Source organism: Patella vulgata, chromosome 4, assembly GCF_932274485.2.
Source record: "Patella vulgata chromosome 4, xgPatVulg1.2, whole genome shotgun sequence".
Classification (NCBI taxonomy): domain Eukaryota; kingdom Metazoa; phylum Mollusca; class Gastropoda; family Patellidae; genus Patella; species Patella vulgata.
Window position 1 is genome coordinate 35,790,932 of NC_065882.2, and position 18,489 is coordinate 35,809,420.

The window sequence follows — 18,489 nt, forward strand, 5'->3', positions numbered from 1 at the left end:
ATTAGAGTTAATCACTCACAACTTCATCCTTAGCTCTGCCTTCTTTCTCAATGCGATCCGGAGACAACATTAGTTCCTTATTTTATTCCCTATTCCGTTTCCTTATTATTCCTTAGTTATATCAAAACATTTTTTTTTTAAAACCTACTCCCTAAACATTCTCTTTAACTTTAATTTTACTACAAATTTACGACAGGTCATGTTAACCTGGCAATATACATACCTAACTCATGAAATTATATTGTTTAATAAACCTATCAATCTAAACTTATGAATGACTCTAATTTATTCTCTATACAGTTAAATTTTAAATACTTAGTTTCTAATCAGATTTTAACTTTAAAGTAATATTATTTGGTCTTTAAACAAATTTAACACATTTAATTTTCCAAACAAAATGTATTTACCCAATTTTTCGAATATCTCCACCAGATTTTTTTTTCCACCAGACTTTTTCTGTTGCTGGATTGTACAGGTTTTCTTCTTAACGTCTTCAAATATGTATTCGTCTTCTAAAGTGACTTCTTACCCCAAAGGTCGAAACTTCGTTACGGTATCAAATCGAATATGTAAGACTATGCAGTGCTATGCAGTCACTGGTTAGATGTGGAAAATATGTGATGCTTACTCTCTTTTCTTCTAATCTTCTTCCAAATTTTCTGCTTACCCTAAAGGTCGAAACTGTCACGGCAACCAAATAGAATATGTAGCACCATAGGTCTTTTGTCTGACGTGGAGAGCGTCTATGGAAAACCGGTCGCCACATCCTACATACGACCCATGCATCTTTTCTTACTACATATTTCTGTAGCCTTGTGATCGTCTAGAATTTGTCTCTAGCTGTCTTTAATTCTGCTTCACGTTGTGTATTTACTTCTTCCAGTTTCTTAAGACGTTTGTCTTACCAGGAATAATAATGTATAGTTCGCTTCTACATTTTATATAGCATATAACTGAATACAGGTATACAAGCATAGCACAAATTACAATACTATATAGCTAAAACCACTTCTCTACCCTAGCCAGCCTCGCGGCTGTCTAGGAACTCAGATGGAAGCTCTCTGGAATCTAATGGAAGTCTAACGAATTCTCTCAAGTATGATAGTTTTGTAGCTGTGGGTTTTGGACGTTCAATTATCTAATTGGTCAAATATCATGTAAATAAGTATAGAGATTGGTCAAACAAGCTAAATGATGCAATCGTAATTTTCCTTCACATGTTTCTCGACATAATCTATCCTTGAACTCAGACCCTCTTTCCTGTTATTCTCACGCTATTTCATAAACAGTTAATTTGCGTTTTAAATAAACTCATACCTTAATATACTGACAATAGAGAATAATTTGTAAAGATAAATAATGTTGTTTAACCCATCTTATTTCTCTATTCCTTGTCTATAAATTTAAAAACAATGTCGCAACGACGATAGTGCTACAATTCTTCCCCCTTTAAGAATATATATAAAATATAGATATTCTAACTAATTATTCACGCAACAGGCAAATATAAATGATTACTATACTTTAAATCAAAGCTGTGAAAGAAGAACACAAATAATCAAAAATCAAAAGTTGCATGCAAAAGCTATCCAAAAAGTTCATATGTACTTCAAAGTCCTACGAAAATTCATTAATCCCAAACACAGAGAACACAAATTGTCTTTTTTAAATCTTCAAGTGTCCTAATTTCAAAACACTATAACACATCACGTAATATTTATAAAGTTCAGGTTTCACTCTAAATCCTGTCTCAGGAAATCTCAATTTGGTAAACTGGTAAACCATTTCTTCTTCTTGGATTTGTATTGGTCTGTTTCAGCTACCATAGTATCAAGTTGAAACTTTCTTTTTTTCTTCTAAGTATGGGTTGTACAATTTTATCCGTCAATCAAACATGTCATTGCCATCAGACCAAGAACTAACTATTCCTAAATTATTAAAACTTTATTTTCATATTAATCTAACATTATTATTTCGAAAAATTATTTGTAAATCTTACTCTTAATTAAAATTAACTTTATTTAAGTATTAATAAACTTTGATGTGTCCCTTTAACTATAAAACTTCAAACTAAGTTTGACCTCTTGACCTGAACTGAGTAATGGACAATTTTAGAATTACGTTTATGTTTTATAATTTCCGTTTGTGTTTTAGAATTCCTACACTGTTATTTTATATTTCACCGTCAGTAATGTGACCTTTTTGACCTAATCATTTACAGTTTTGTATGTTAGTCAAAAACCAATACATGAAACAAGCCCATGGTTACTTATTCCACATTAGTATCACCTAACACGTTATTTAGAATAGGACTGTCAATCAAATATGGCCAGTATATGAATGACATTCCATTTCATCCTACAGTTCCTATTCCATTATTAGTATTACATGTATATAAACATTATTTAGAATCATGTTCAAAGCAAGTGACGTGCACTTCACTCCCTCGGAACACCAGTCTATATTCTATAAACAAAACAATTAGAACATACCTAACTATATCCTATATATTATATTAATGCAATCCGTGACTTTTACACACGTCAAATTTAACACAGTGTTAGAACCTATTGTTTATAATAATTCGACCTCATGTCAAATTACACATTCTAATCCTTGCGCACATGTCGACAGCTTAAAGCAATTAGCAGTATATATTAAATGTTAATATTACGTTTCTAAGCAAAAATTTAATTACATAATATTATATACGGACAAAATCTACCGTATACTTCACTTTTCTAAAAAGTGTTGTATTCTTAACTTTAACCTCCTATAAAACTCGTATTAATGACTTTGCGATAATCTCACAATTTAACGAGCCTTTAATTTTAGTTTTTTTCCCAGAAAAACTATAACCAACATCCCTAGATGAACCATATGGGATTTTTTACATAACCCAACTTTTTAATCAAAAGTTAAATTACAACAACTCTAAGGCCTGGACTAAGGACCTCAAAATTATATAGCTGAACACACATATACGAAACAACACAAAAACACAAATTAACGAAACACAGTAGAAACCACGGCCAACTAGGAAATTAGAGTTAATCACTCACAACTTCATCCTCAGCTCTGCCTTCTTTCTCAATGCGATCCGGAGACAACATTAGTTCCTTATTTTATTCCCTATTCCGTTTCCTTATTATTCCTTAGTTATATCAAAACATTTTTTTTTTAAAACCTACTCCCTAAACATTCTCTTTAACTTTAATTTTACTACAAATTTACGACAGGTCATGTTAACCTGGCAATATACATACCTAACTCATGAAATTATATTGTTTAATAAACCTATCAATCTAAACTTATGAATGACTCTAATTTATTCTCTATACAGTTAAATTTTAAATACTTAGTTTCTAATCAGATTTTAACTTTAAAGTAATATTATTTGGTCTTTAAACAAATTTAACACATTTAATTTTCCAAACAAAATGTATTTACCCAATTTTTCGAATATCTCCACCAGATTTTTTTTTCCACCAGATTTTTTCTGTTGCTGGATTGTACAGGTTTTCTTCTTAACGTCTTCAAATATGTATTCGTCTTCTAAAGTGACTTCTTACCCCAAAGGTCGAAACTTCGTTACGGTATCAAATCGAATATGTAAGACTATGCAGTGCTATGCAGTCACTGGTTAGATGTGGAAAATATGTGATGCTTACTCTCTTTTCTTCTAATCTTCTTCCAAATTTTCTGCTTACCCTAAAGGTCGAAACTGTCACGGCAACCAAATAGAATATGTAGCACCATAGGTCTTTTGTCTGACGTGGAGAGCGTCTATGGAAAACCGGTCGCCACATCCTACATACGACCCATGCATCTTTTCTTACTACATATTTCTGTAGCCTTGTGATCGTCTAGAATTTGTCTCTAGCTGTCTTTAATTCTGCTTCACGTTGTGTATTTACTTCTTCCAGTTTCTTAAGACGTTTGTCTTACCAGGAATAATAATGCATAGTTCGCTTCTACATTTTATATAGCATATAACTGAATACAGGTATACAAGCATAGCACAAATTACAATACTATATAGCTAAAACCACTTCTCTACCCTAGCCAGCCTCGCGGCTGTCTAGGAACTCAGATGGAAGCTCTCTGGAATCTAATGGAAGTCTAACGAATTCTCACAAGTATGATAGTTTTGTAGCTGTGGGTTTTGGACATTCAATTATCTAATTGGTCAAATATCATGTAAATAAGTATAGAGATTGGTCAAACAAGCTAAATGATGCAATCGTAATTTTCCGTCCCATGTTTCTCGACACAATCTATCCTTGAACTCAGACCCTCTTTCCTGTTATTCTCACGCTATTTCATAAACTCATACCTTAATATACTGACAATAGAGAATAATTTGTAAAGATAAATAATGTTGTTTAACCCATCTTATTCTTCTATTCCTTGTCTATAAATTTAAAAACAATGTCGCAACGACGATAGTGCTACAATAGTCAAGCATATCGGGTAGTAACTTCCTGAATTATGGCCCCTAGTTGTATGAAAAATCATGTTTTTAGCTTGTTGTAGAGTTAACAATTTTTATCCGATTTAAAAAAAACATGTGAATATCACCATTACACACTAAGATCTTGTTTCCTTTTGATAATCGCGTATATCCGAAAGTAACTTCCTGGATTATGGCTCTTGGTTGTTAGAAAAATCGCATTTTAGCTTGCAGAGTCTCTAGAGGTCACAATTTTTTTTTTCTGATTTTAAAAACCATTTAAATATTTCACCATTCCACCATAATGAAGGTTGAATTCGAATTTCAGGAAAATCGAAATGAAACTGCCCGACAAAATGGCTGCTCTTTGTACGCAAATTGTGTAAAAGTATGCAATACGAAGGTTGTGGACCCTCTAGAGATCACAATTTTTATCCGATTCTGTTGAAACTTAAAACATATCTTTATATCCCAAAGATCTGTCCCTTTTCATATTTGTGACCCCCCATGGCATACTGAGTCGCAATGAGGAAATTTTGAAAATTTAGTTATTGTTATTTTCACATTCTCCGACTCATTACCTTCAATTTGATGTATAGTTTGTTTAAATCGGCCGAAAATTGACCGAGTTGTGACTGCTTAAAGCCACCCAACTCACCAGAGTAAGTTTTGAGAAAAATCAAGTTAAAGATTTGGTATGTTTCAAAACAAAATCCCATAGCAGTGACAGTTGACCGGGATCATTGTCGATTACGTTATCTTTACGGAGAAAAGTTCAGATAGCTATAGTGTTAATTGGGGACTTCAAGATATATACTATTCAAAAAAAGAAGGGGATATTTGATTTTGGGGGCATAATACTAAAATATGCAAATGACTACGAAAAAAGTCACTATAGAACCTAACAGAAGAAACATTTCCAATTACATGTGACGCCCAAACGCACCAATAGCTACCGCATGGAATGCAGGTGATGCTTGGGATCATCATGGGGGTCCAACCCAAGATTTGCACGACTCTGACTTTGAATGTTACAGTCATTGTGGCATTGAATTCCAGGGTGGAAACATCAGTTTAATTGTTTTAGTGACCAGAAAACAAATTTTGATATGCGTCGGCTTACCCAAAATGAAAGGTTACGTGCCCTTGGCATGCTACAGATCGGCACAACACAGGCGGTTGTGGCGCGGACGATGAATGTTTCTCAGTCTGTCATAAGCAGGCTATGGTCCAGATACCGTGATACACAATCTGTACAGGACAGACCACGCTCAGGTCGACCAAGGGCGACAACTCAAGCCCAGGATCGATTTATCCGTACCTTGGCCTTGAGAAATCGTGTCATCACAGCAAATCAGATCAGCGCTCGTCTTCAAACAGACACTGGTGTAAGAGTGAGTGGCCAGACGATTCGGAATCGACTGCATAGGGGTCACCTTCGCGCCCGACGTCCTCGCGTGATCCCTTGTTTGAGAGATCATCACATTCAGGCAAGACGTCGTTGGTGTAGGGATCGTCAACACTGGGATAATCGACGCTGGAGCAATGTGATGTTTTCAGATGAGTCAAGGTTCACTGTTGATTTTTTGGACAGACGTAGGAGGGTGTGGCGTCGTCGAAACGAGCGCTTCCAAGACGTTAACGTCATCAGACATGATCGATTTGGGGGTGGTTCTGTTATGGTGTGGGGAGGCATCACTGTTGCTGGAAGAACGGCTTTACATGTTGTTGCAGGGCGTGTTTTGTATACAAAATGTCAGCATGGGGCAGAACTTTATAAAAACCAAACAAATTCTAATGGTTTTCTGAGTTGTTGCTCTAATCAGATTTTAGTGTATTATAAATGTTCCATTACCGAAAAAAGTAAAAACTCTTGTTGACTGCCTGGACGATTTAGCTGCTGTGGGCGTATGTTTCGTTGCCCGGCAACCTATCTTTAGAAAGGTTGTGGGACATTTTAAACATTCGATGCTAGCAAGTTACCGACTTAAAGAACTGCAAGTAAAACACTGTTTGCCCAATGACATGATCATTCAAGACGTACAAACCCGGTGGAATAGTTCCTTCTACATGCTGAAAAGAATGCTGGAGCAGATGACCGCTATAGTTGATTACGCAAGTTCATACGATATACCTCAAGCCACAGCAAATCAGTGGAAATTAGCCGGTACTCTTATAACAACACTGCAGATATTTGAGGGATCATCCATGTCAATTATTATTCCCTCGGTGCTTTTTGTGCTGACATAAATTAAATATTACGCTTGGATGCATTGGAAGCGAACATCAATACTTGCATCGGTAAATTTGACCGTCGCTGAATCTTGCGCCGAATGAAAATTCTTTGCTCGAGTCTCGCACATAACTTCTGTAAACTTGTAACATTGTATCAACCTTTGATACTACTGTCTACTATTGTGATGCATTTGATAATATTTATCCATTTTTGTGAAGAAAATCGATGAATTAATTTTCTTTTATCAAAAAATCACATAGGTCAAAAAACCATCGCTGATTTTATCACCTATTTACAGGAGGTGTAACTCCGTATGTAATATTATAGGAGGTGCTAAAACGTCTGTTTAACAACAAAGTGGCAATGGAAAAGAGATACTAGATGATCGTGACAAAACTCGGTAATTTTATTTTATTCAATCAATATCAAATTATGTGTCGTTACGCGTGAAAACAATGATCAGGTTAATCGTTTAATAAAACAAAAGATTAATTAACAGATACTCCCGGGTTGATTCTTATGTTTACATTTCTTTTTACCTGATCAGTGGGTGTCCAGTTAATTAACTACTACTCACGGGATTAGTGGGGGTGTTACAAAGAACGACAAGATGGTATCATTCAACAATGGCCGTTGAATGGGCGATGTTTTGTTGAATTTATTAGTAAAATAGTAGAGGAGTGGCCGTTGAATAAAGAGATGAAACAATAGAATTTTTACGGGGGGAATTTATCGTGACCGCTTACAGGGAGATGTCACTGAATAGGAGTGGCTGCTCATACAGATTCTACTGTATTTAGACCCAAGAAATAGGCATTGTTTTTCAAAGCAGACAACACAGAGAAGACGGTAACACAATGGTTGATGGAAGACGGAGACGTGGAGGAAGCGGAACTATTGACAGAACTACAAGAAATTCACAAACCATCAACGTCAACAAAATCATTACTCGATGAGGAGTTCGATCAATTTGTTAAGGAACAAGATGCCCATCAGATGTCACACAAGGGTATTAGTATTAAGAATGGACTGGCCCTCTATTCCACAGAACCGATACCAGGAAGAACGGAAGAGCCATTGACAATTTGGAAGATTAATCGTCATCGACGTCGTCATCGCTATCCGATACTGACCAAATTAGCTTCGAAATATTTGTGTGCCCCTCCTAGTGTACCCAGTGAAAGGCGGCTTAGCGAGGCGGGTGATTTGTACGACGAGAAACGGAACAGATTGGATCCCAAGAAAGCTGAAATGCTCCTAACAATTCGTGGAAATTACGCAAGATTAAACTTTAAGTGGGTGTATGAATAATTATCTGTAATGTGGACGTATATTGTCGTCGCCGCTGTCCGTCCGTCCACAATTTGTTTGTGGACACTCTACAGGTCACAATTCTTATCCGATTTTGACGAAACTTGAAATATAGGTTTATCTCCAAAAGATCTCGCCTGCTTTCGATATTGGCATGTATCGGATCGAAACTTCATGGATTATGGCCCCTGTTTGTACGTTTTTAGCTTGTGGACACTATAGAGGTCACAATTTTTATCCGATTTTGTTGAAACTTGAAATGGAAGTTGATAACCCAAAGATCTCGGTTTCTTTCGATATTCGCGCATATGGGACCGTAACTTCCTGAATTATGGCCCCTGATTGTACGAAAAATCTCGTTTTTAGCTTGTGGACCCTATAGAGGTCATAATTTTTATCCGATTTAAAAAAACGTATTATTATATCACCGTTACACCCTAAGGACTGCTGAGTTTGAATTTTGTGAAAATCGACCCAAAACTGACAGACAAAATGGCCGCCCTTCGTTCTCAAATAGTGTAAAAATATGGTATATCAAGGTTGTGGACCCTATAGAGGTCACAATTTTAATCCGATTTTGTTGAAACTTGAAATGTAAGTTTAAAAATGTATTATATCACCGTTACACCCTAAGGACAGCTGAGTTCGAATTTCATGAAAATCGACCCAAAATTGACAGACAAAATGGCCGCCGTTTGTTCTTAAATAGTGTAAAAATATGGTATATCAAGGTTGTGGACCCTATAGAGGTCACAATTTTTATCCGATTTTGTTGAAACTTGAAATGTAAGTTTATAACCCAAAGATCTCGGTTCCTTTCGATATTCGCGCATATCGGACCGTAACTTCCTGAATTATGGCCCCTGATTGTACAAAAAATCGCTTTCTTTTTAGCTTGTTCTCTATCCATCTCTCGAAAATGTGGTCCCTCTGGAGGTCACAATTATTATCTGTTTTTAAAAACCGTTTGATTATATCACCTTTACCCCGTGATGAAGGTTGGCTTCGAAGTTCATGAAAATCGGACCAAAACTGTGGGACAAAATGGCCGCCGCTTGTATGCGAATAGTGTAAAAATATGGTATATTAAGGTTGTGGACCAGTGATGGGATTTTGCCCGTATATTCCGGACTTGTCCGAATCTTTTTTCCAAACGCCCAAAATTGTCCGACCGGGAATATGCCCAATCGGACATCAAGACATGGTGAATAATATTCAAAATTCCGAAATTAATATAGTTTACTGAGTGTATAACTACCACTCAACCCGATTATCGCCGATAATACGCTGGGTTTATTAGGTAATTAAGTGATCAACGTATTTATCGTGTTATACCGTCTATAGTATAAACCTACCTTGATTTAACTACTTAATCTGCCTTGATTGACTGACTTAATCCTTTGTCGGACAATTCATCAATCTAATCTTAAACAGAAGTCATTGCTTTCCTTTTGTCGGACTATTCATCAATTCAATAAGAATGATTATAAACCTCGTGGTTTCTCATTTGTCGGGCATCTTAATCGCATTGATGTGAGCCGACATCATCTATAATAAACTAATCATAGATGTCACATATCGTAAGAGTAAATAACACCCTAAATCAATGGACAGTCATTTTGTCTACGATATCTTTTACGTCTTTTAAGAATCCATATAGAAATTCCCTTGATCTCGAGCGCGGCACGAATATTGCTTAACATATTATTAGGCAGTGCTTACTATGAAGCCGTGTGATGAGTCACGTAGGCTATTAGTCTCTATTATCCAGAAAAATATTCTACGAATATGTTGAAGACTAGGAGTTTCTGGGTGACCGAGACTAGTACGCACCCAGCAAAATAACAAAAAGGGGAGGGGCTACCAATAGCTATATGAGCAGAAATTCTTACGTATTTGTAGGCGTCAATCATTCTGCTGTGTTGCCTATGATGCCTGTCACTCTGTCGTGACTATCAAAGAGTGGTATTCGCTGAGGTTAGCTATGCCTGTTTACAAGTGATTTAACTATTTCGTAAGTTCTGCATTCATTTGCTGCCGTATAAACGAAGACACGTAATTCTAAAGGAATATTATGGTTGTGAATTTGATGCCGAAGCAGGATCGGCAAGCTTTCATTCAACATATCACGAAAATGCTTAATTTTGTAGGACATTTACAGACATAAATTTGAATGCCGTACGGGAATTAAGTGTGAAAAATAGCGAGGTCACCAATTTTTATTACGTACGGGATTTGAATATTTTGTTGACATGACAATGTGGTTTTTAATTGTGGTATGAATTGAATACTGTACGGGAATTAAATATGAAAAATAGCGAGGTTCACCTTTTTTTAATACGTACGGGATTTGAATATTTTGACATGTGACTTTTAATTGTGGTACGAATTCGTCTGCTTAAATAACGATAAGAGTTATGACCCTTTATTTTCGGTAAAATGTCCGACAAGTAAAATTTTGAAATCCCATCACTGTTGTGGACCCTGTAGAGTCACAATTTTAATCAGATGTTGATGAAACTTAAAATGCATGTTTATAACTTACAGATCTTGGTTCCTTTTGATATTTGTGCATATTGGATCGTAACTTCCTGTTTGTACGAAGAGTCGCGTTTTTAGCTTTTGGTCCCTCTAGAAGTCACAATTAGATGCTGTGGGTGTATGTTTCGTTGCCTGGCAATCATAAGACAAAGAGTATAAGTATTATCACAGCACATACAATAAAACTCCTGGTTGGCATATGTTACCTTGTCTAACAAATTGTGACAGGTTATCTTTGTATTTGTAGGAATTATGATGTAAAGGCTGATTTTGAAAGAATGAAGAAAGCTGACATGTTTAAGTCTGTATTAGCCTCTGGTGAAATAGGTTCAGGCTGGTAACACAATAATGTAATTATTATTATTATTACAACATATTTATAGTGCGCCCTTTCATATAACATGTTCACGGGCACTTTACAAAGTGACAATATAATCATAAATAAACAACAATGTAAGTTTAAGACCTACCTAACATTTAATTGTCAAAATAATTTATTCAGTTTATAATTTTAAAAGCAACAAATAAAAACGCTTTTACCAATTTAGATTATCTTTATTTACAAGAAAATGGAGGTGGGCGGAAATCTGCTTCAAGATATTTTTGCCGGGTGGACAATATTGGTGCTGGGCGGTGCCGCCTGGTAATTGTAATTATAGTAGGCACATCCCTGAATATGCGACAACCCTTGTCGACTGCTCGGACGATTTAGCTGCTGTGGGCGTATGTTTTGTTGCCTGGCAACCTATCTTTGTGAGATATCCACTCATAGTCTAATTATAAGTACCGTATAACAACAGATTTGTCAGGGAGCTGAAATTTGACTGTGTATCTTTTATGGCTCACACCTTCAGTCAGTTATTATACGGAGTGGATATTTTGTTTCTTAACTGATCCAGAAACATTGAAAAACGCATTTATTTGCACTTTAGTTGATCACAAAGTAAATAAAATACAAACCTAAAATACAAACCTAATCCAACTTCATTCTCGTCGGGCTTATTGAAATTGTTCTATCTGATCTGCTGGGTCTATTTCATTGCCATCTGTATGATTTATCTGCGACCCATATTTTTTATTTGCCAATATATTTTATTTATCATTCATTTTTTACATTTTTATAAGCCCACATGGAAATGTGGTCGTATATTGCCGTCGCCCCCACAATTTCTTGTGAACACTCTACAGACTACATTTATCATCTGATTTTTTTTAAATTGATATATGTTTGCATTAGTGTAGGTGTCACAACTCCATTGCTTGTGTTGGAAGAAAGTGTTTTTATACGCCCACATTTTCATGTGGACGTATATTGTCGTCGCCCCCGTCCGTCCGTCCACAATTTGTTTGTGGACTCTCTACAGGTCACAATTCTTGTCCGATTTTGACGAAACTTGAAATATAGGTTTATCCCCAAAAGATCTTGGCTGCTTTCGATATTGGCTTGTATCGGATTGAAACTTCATGGATTATGGCCCCTGTTTGTACGAAAAATCACGTTTTAGCTTGTGGACCCTATAGGTCACAATTTTTATCCCATTTTGTTGAAACTTGACATGTAAGTTTATAACCTAAAGATCTCGGTTCCTTTTGATATTCACGCATATCGGACAGTAACTTTCTGAATTATGGCCCCTGATTGTACGAAAAATCGCGTTTTTAGCCTGTGGACCCTATATAACACTGAGAAATAGGTAAAGGTTAAAACGTACGTTTGCCGCATTAAAAACTCGCAAAACGGTCAATACCTACGTATCTCGATAAAAAAATAAAATTCGGATTATAACTCTTCATTATGGCTTAAAATCTCTAGATAAGGTGTGTTAATTAACAAGGGTGAAAAATGGACTGAAAGGCAGTGTATTGTTTAATTGGTGTGTTTTCTAGATAGTTGTTATAACTGCGCCAAAAGGGTATAATCATGGACCAACCGACTTTATCTGACGCATGAGTGTTAAATGGAAACTTGGGAAGGAAAATTGTTTTTACCGTGCGATTTTTCATTCGCCGGTGTGTTTTACGCAAATAGAACTTTGCATAAGGACAGGTCTTTATATTTGGAAGTTGTACGTGGCTGTTTCTTCTATGCGTCTTTTGTATTTGTTGATGAACATAAGACGCAGTACATGTTTTATAGTCACGCCACTTATAAAGTTGCATAATAAAATATAAATATAAAAATCGACGACGTAAGTTAATCAATCTGCTCTGGCCAAGCTCAAAATTCCACTCTAAATTTCCTTTGCGAATTTGAGTAAACTGCCGATCTCCGTGATTATTTTAAACCGCCATCCACCGCGATTTTTAAAATGTCTGACTTTCACGCATGTACAGTCAGCACATCCATAGCTGGTTTGAAATAGGTTTATGTATTTATCGTGCGATTCCACGGCAGTGATATCGTAGTCGAATATCAGCTAATATGGCAAGCAAACAAATATTGTTTATTTAACACGGTTAGACACGCAGATTTTACTGTCTTATATTGAAAATATAACAAATATCAAACATTGGCAGGCATTTATATAATAAAATAAACAGAATTATGGTTGTACCGATACATTACTTCATCAATATGTTCGACATTTTAATACTTGCATCGATCGACTATTTCAAACTCATTAAAATTACGAAAATTTCAAAATTTACACACATAGATGCTGGTCTTACCGTGGGCGAAAGTTTTGTCCATTGAAATAGCCATTTCCATTCTGACAAATAAGTTATACAATGCATTTTAAATTGATAAATCACATCTGAAGTAATATATCTTCGGGTTTAAATCACAAATGAATTAAATGCCTTCATCTCCTGTTTTTAAGCACACATCGTCAGAAGTCACTGTCAACCTTGCTGAACACATGCACATTAACACGTTATCAGTCGGATAATACCTTGATGACCTTTTCATTTCGCCACCAAAAAGTCTGAGTCAATGCATACTGTCAGTCAAGTTTCCAAATTACGTGAATTCACACGTGCTATCAATAGGAATCGATAATTGACTAAAATAGAAGCCCCTTTAACAACAAATTGCTACCATGCCGTAGTCTTGCCCCCTCCCCTTTGAAAAAATTGTCGTCCATAAAAACAATAGATGTACATTGTCCATCAATTTTACAGCACCCCTTGACAACACTCCCCCCCCCCCCCCCCCCCCCCCCCGTTGCTCTGAGCTAGTTACGTCACTGTAGTTAGTAATCATTATCCAAAATAGTTGAGCTCATTATTAAAGAACAATTACAATTGGGACGCAATCAATCTGGATTTTCACACATATTCGCAGTTGACATACTCTGTCAATAAAATCATTCCTTAACCGGTGGTGATAATTTTTGTAATTTGGCACAAAAATCATCCCTTATATCGCACCATGCCCCTTTAACTAATACACGCTTTTTTGTTAGGCAATTTCCTTTGTACTCTTTTGATGTGGACTCTTTGATGTAATTGTCGCATCAGTTACTATTAATCTAAATTCTGTCCTGACAAGATTCCATTCATAAGAGGGGGGTTGGGTGGCTGAATGGTTAGCACGTGCGCGCTGTACCATAAAGTCTGTCATTGAGTCAACTGGCGTGGTTTCGAATCCCCGGTTGTACGTGGCTAGGAGTAGGGTCGCCTGTCCAACCTCGTGGGTTTTCTCCGGGTCCTCCGGTTTCCTCCCACTGCTAAAGACCCCTACGCGCAAGCGAATTATTGAAATGAAATTAAACCATGTGTTAGTCCCGAAATGACCTAGTTTGTGTTGAGTGGACGTTAAACCCCATTTCTCTCTCTCTCCATTCATAAGATCTGGTTGTTAGGTGTTTTATTGAAAGCTTCTTCGATATGTTAACTGGAAAAATGAAATTTAATGATTTGTTTTTGTGATAATTATTGGAAAGAAACTGAACCGGGTTATTCTTTGGGATATTTATCGTCTATTGTATAAATACGGTAAGCAGTTTGTGTGTTGCATTTATAAGTTAAAGTATAAAAAAATATATATTCAAAGGGACGAAGGGGCTATTTAAGACATGATATTTTTAAACCTTATACCAGTAACTGAATCGATTTGACATGTTGATCTGTTTGGCAATGTGGGGAATGGGGAATCTGTTGGATCAGTTAGCAATTTTCCAATAGACGTTCTCTGAAAATGAAATTAATATTGATTTTCAAAAATATGTTGGTTTCTGTTTTATAACTTTAAAACTCCATGTTTATTTATTATGGTAAAATCATATGTTGGCTAATCTTATCGGCTCATAATCTCGGGTAATAAACATATCAGTGTTAAACTTTATAAACAGACCAATACACAATCAGATGAGTCAACATTTGGTAGAGTTTATAACACTGACGTGTTAATTAACCAATTAAGATTATGAGCCGACAAGATTAGTCTCTCAGCTATTAATTAGCTTTCATGATCAATAATGGTATTATTGAAAATATCAACAATGTGAATAAATTCATGACGATTATTGTCTTATTTTGATTTGGTTATTTGTGATTATTTGTAATAAAGAAAATAACTCTTATTGCAGTAGTCTGTACTGACATGCCATGATATACTTGGAATCAATTAATTATTTGACTTGTTTGAATTATTATTATTTCAGAAAATTTATTATTGTGCGAATTATGTGGGTCCTGACTATTTTTAAGGACGTTTCATTATCCGGCGAACTGTTAAACCGGATGGCAAAATAAACACTACTATGCAATACATCTTTTAATAATTCCTCTGTCTCTTTCGGCTACGATGTGTTCCTTGACAGTTCGACGATTATATTCTTCACTTCCATCACAACGCGTACACCAACACTGATATCGAACCGACATCGTAAAGAAAATTAGTTTAATTATAGAAGAGTGTGTCTCAAATAACTTAATGTAGCGCCTGCTTCCACAATGAAGTGATTTGACGAAATTACATGTGATTTATATAATATATGAAATTTCATGTCCTCCCACCAATACTCAACTATGTACTTTAATCTGACCGCTATGGAAACCATCTATATGTGACGATTGTTAAATAAGTTTTGCTAGGTCTAATTAATTATTAATGAAACACTGTTCAAACCCTCACGGTATAGGAAACCATCTATGTGATGATTGTTAAATACGCTGGCTATATAGCAATTATTATTGAACAGCTAACATTTTTTTGTTTATAATATAAATATAATTGCAAAATGGTTATCTATTAAAAGTTGCAACGAAACAAGTACGGGTTACGTACATTGTACTATTTATACCCGGATATATTCAAATTGGGGCCTTACTGCTGGATACTTATAAATGACGACATTGTTTTCACCTTTTTACGACAGATTAGGGTCCATATTTATATTTTATTATGCAACTTTATAAGTGGCGTGACTATAAAACACGTACTGCGTCTTATGTTCATCAATAAATACAAAAGACGCATAGAAGAAACAGCCCCGTACAACTTCCACATATAAAGACCTGTCTTTATACAAAGTCCTATTTACACACCGGCGAATGAAAAATCGCACGGTAAAAACAATTTTCCTTCCCAAGTTTCCATTTAACACTCGCGCGTCAGATAAAGTCGGTTGGTACTTGATTATACCCTTTTGGTGCAGTTATAACAACTATCGAGAAAACACACCAATTAAACAATACACACCGTGTCATTCATTTTTAACCCGTCGGTTAATTAACATACTCAGTACAGAAAACGCACTGTCCCAGAGTTGTTCACACCTAGCGATAATTAACTCGCCTTTCAGTCATAATTTCTATCCAATTTAAAAAATTGTATTATTATATCACCGTTAAACCCTAAGATCCACTGAGTTCAAATTTTGTGAAAATCGGATCAAAATTGACAAACAAAATGGCCACCGTTCTTTCTCAAATAGCGTAAAAATATGGTATATCAAGGTTGTGGACCCTATAGAGGTCACAATTTTAATCCGATTTTGTTGAAACTTGAAATGAAAGTTTACAACCTAAAGATCTTGGTTCCTTTCGATATTTGCGCATATCGGACCGTAACTTCCTGAATTATGGCTTCTGATTGTACGAAAAATCACGTTTTTAGCTTGTGGACCCTATAGAGGTCATAATTTTTATCCGATTTATAAAAAACAGTTCAGTATATCACCGTTGTACCCTAAGGACAGCTGCGTTCGAATTTCGTGAAAATCAGCCCAAAATTGACAGACAAAATGGCCGCCGTTCGTTTTCAAATAGCAAAAAAATATGGTATATCAAGGTTGTGGACCCTATAGAGGTCACAATTTTTATTCGATTTTGTTGAAACTTGAAATGTAAGTTTATAACCCAAAGATCTCGGTTCCTTTCAATATTTGCGCATATCGAATTGTAATTTCCTGAATTATGGCCCTTGATTGTAGGAAAAGTATCAATTTTAGCTTGTGGACCCTATAGAGGTCATAATTTTTATCCGATTTAGAACAAACGTTTTAGTATATCAACGTTACACCCTAAGGACAGCTGCGTTCGAATTTCGTGAAAATCGTCCCAAAACTGACAGACAAAATGGCCGCCCCTCGTTCTCAAATAGCAAAAAAAATATGGTATATCAAGGTTGTGGACCCTATAGAGGTCACAATTTTTATCTGATTTTCTTGAAACTTGAAATGTAAGTTTATAACCCAAAGATCTTGGTTCCTTTCGATGTTTGCGCATATCGAATTCAAATGTAATTTCCTCAATTATGGCCCTTGATTGTAGAAAAAATCACTTTGTTTTTAGCTTGTTTTCTCTATCCATCTCTCGAAAATGTCACATAGTCGCTATTTAATCTTTTACAATATTTTTAACATATTTTGTAAGCCAATTTCTTATTGTTTTGTTTGATATATTTTTTATGAACCTGATCATATTATTAATTTCTTAAACGTAAGTTGAAAAAGGTCAATTTTGCGTGTTTTGACGTTACGGTAAAAAAAATTGTCACATTTTTAAACGGGGGTACCCCATTCAAGTGCTCGGCGGCAGTTGTTATTATTAATATATTTTTTTTTTATTATGATACCATTAGAAAGATAATTGAACTACCTTTCGATCGGTCGGGGGTGGAATGTTGACATTTAAAAATACAATGTATATTTTTCAAGTTGAGAAAACATTTCACGCTCACTTTTTATGAGGTAATTTGTCAAGATTCCACCCCGACCGATCGAAAGTTCGTTTTATTGCCGTTCCAATGCTATTAAAATCAATAAAATTGGAGCATTTTAAGTGCTGCCGCAGAGCACTTGAAAATGGTATACAACGTGACATTTTGTGAATGAATAAACCTCGCAGTGTTTCGTATTATGATGTCATAAGACACGGCGAAGAAAAACTGTATTTCAAGTTCCCAAGACCCATATTCGCGGTAAATTATGTCAAAATGCAACTGAATGTTCATTTATGAAGTAAGCGTTATGTTATATGAATAAAGGATTTGCCCAAAAATAGATGATTCCATTTATTTTCACGCCTTTTGCAAGGGCGACTATGTTGACATCACGTGACTCATATTCCCGCGCTTATACACTGAATGGAAATTTCCTACAACACATCTTTACATTTAACACCAAATGTTTTTCAACAACAATTGAAATATTCCGTAGCATTGACGAGTATTTCAATGTTCTGGAATAAAAAATTCGCTTTTCAGTGAATTATTCATGCCTAATTTAAAGCATTTACTCTGCACATGAATGGAAATGAAATCAGAAAATATCAACACGGGTCTCGGAGAGCCATTACATTCCGCAGCTGTCTGTGAGGGAAGACAACTTTTATACGGATAATATATACGATTTCTATCCACTTAATAAAGCTGGAACAACAAAAGAATTAACGCTAGCTAAGAAAAATTAAAAAAATGGCTCAGATTCTGGATTTTTCGTTTGAGGTTGAGATGATGGAACCGACATAGAATTTGGTCAGTCATGTCGATACGTAGACC

General features: G+C 35.6%; 1 long non-coding RNA gene across 1 annotated transcript; it reads right to left on the minus strand.

Annotated features, from left to right (window-relative positions):
* Nucleotides 1–924: 924 nt before the first annotated feature.
* Nucleotides 925–2,624, minus strand: LOC130012541 (uncharacterized). Its single transcript, XR_008787990.1, has 2 exons — nt 2,493–2,624; nt 925–1,928 (listed from the first exon to the last, which is right to left on the minus strand). It is a non-coding gene; the product is annotated as an uncharacterized LOC130012541 (long non-coding RNA).
* Nucleotides 2,625–18,489: the final 15,865 nt, after the last annotated feature.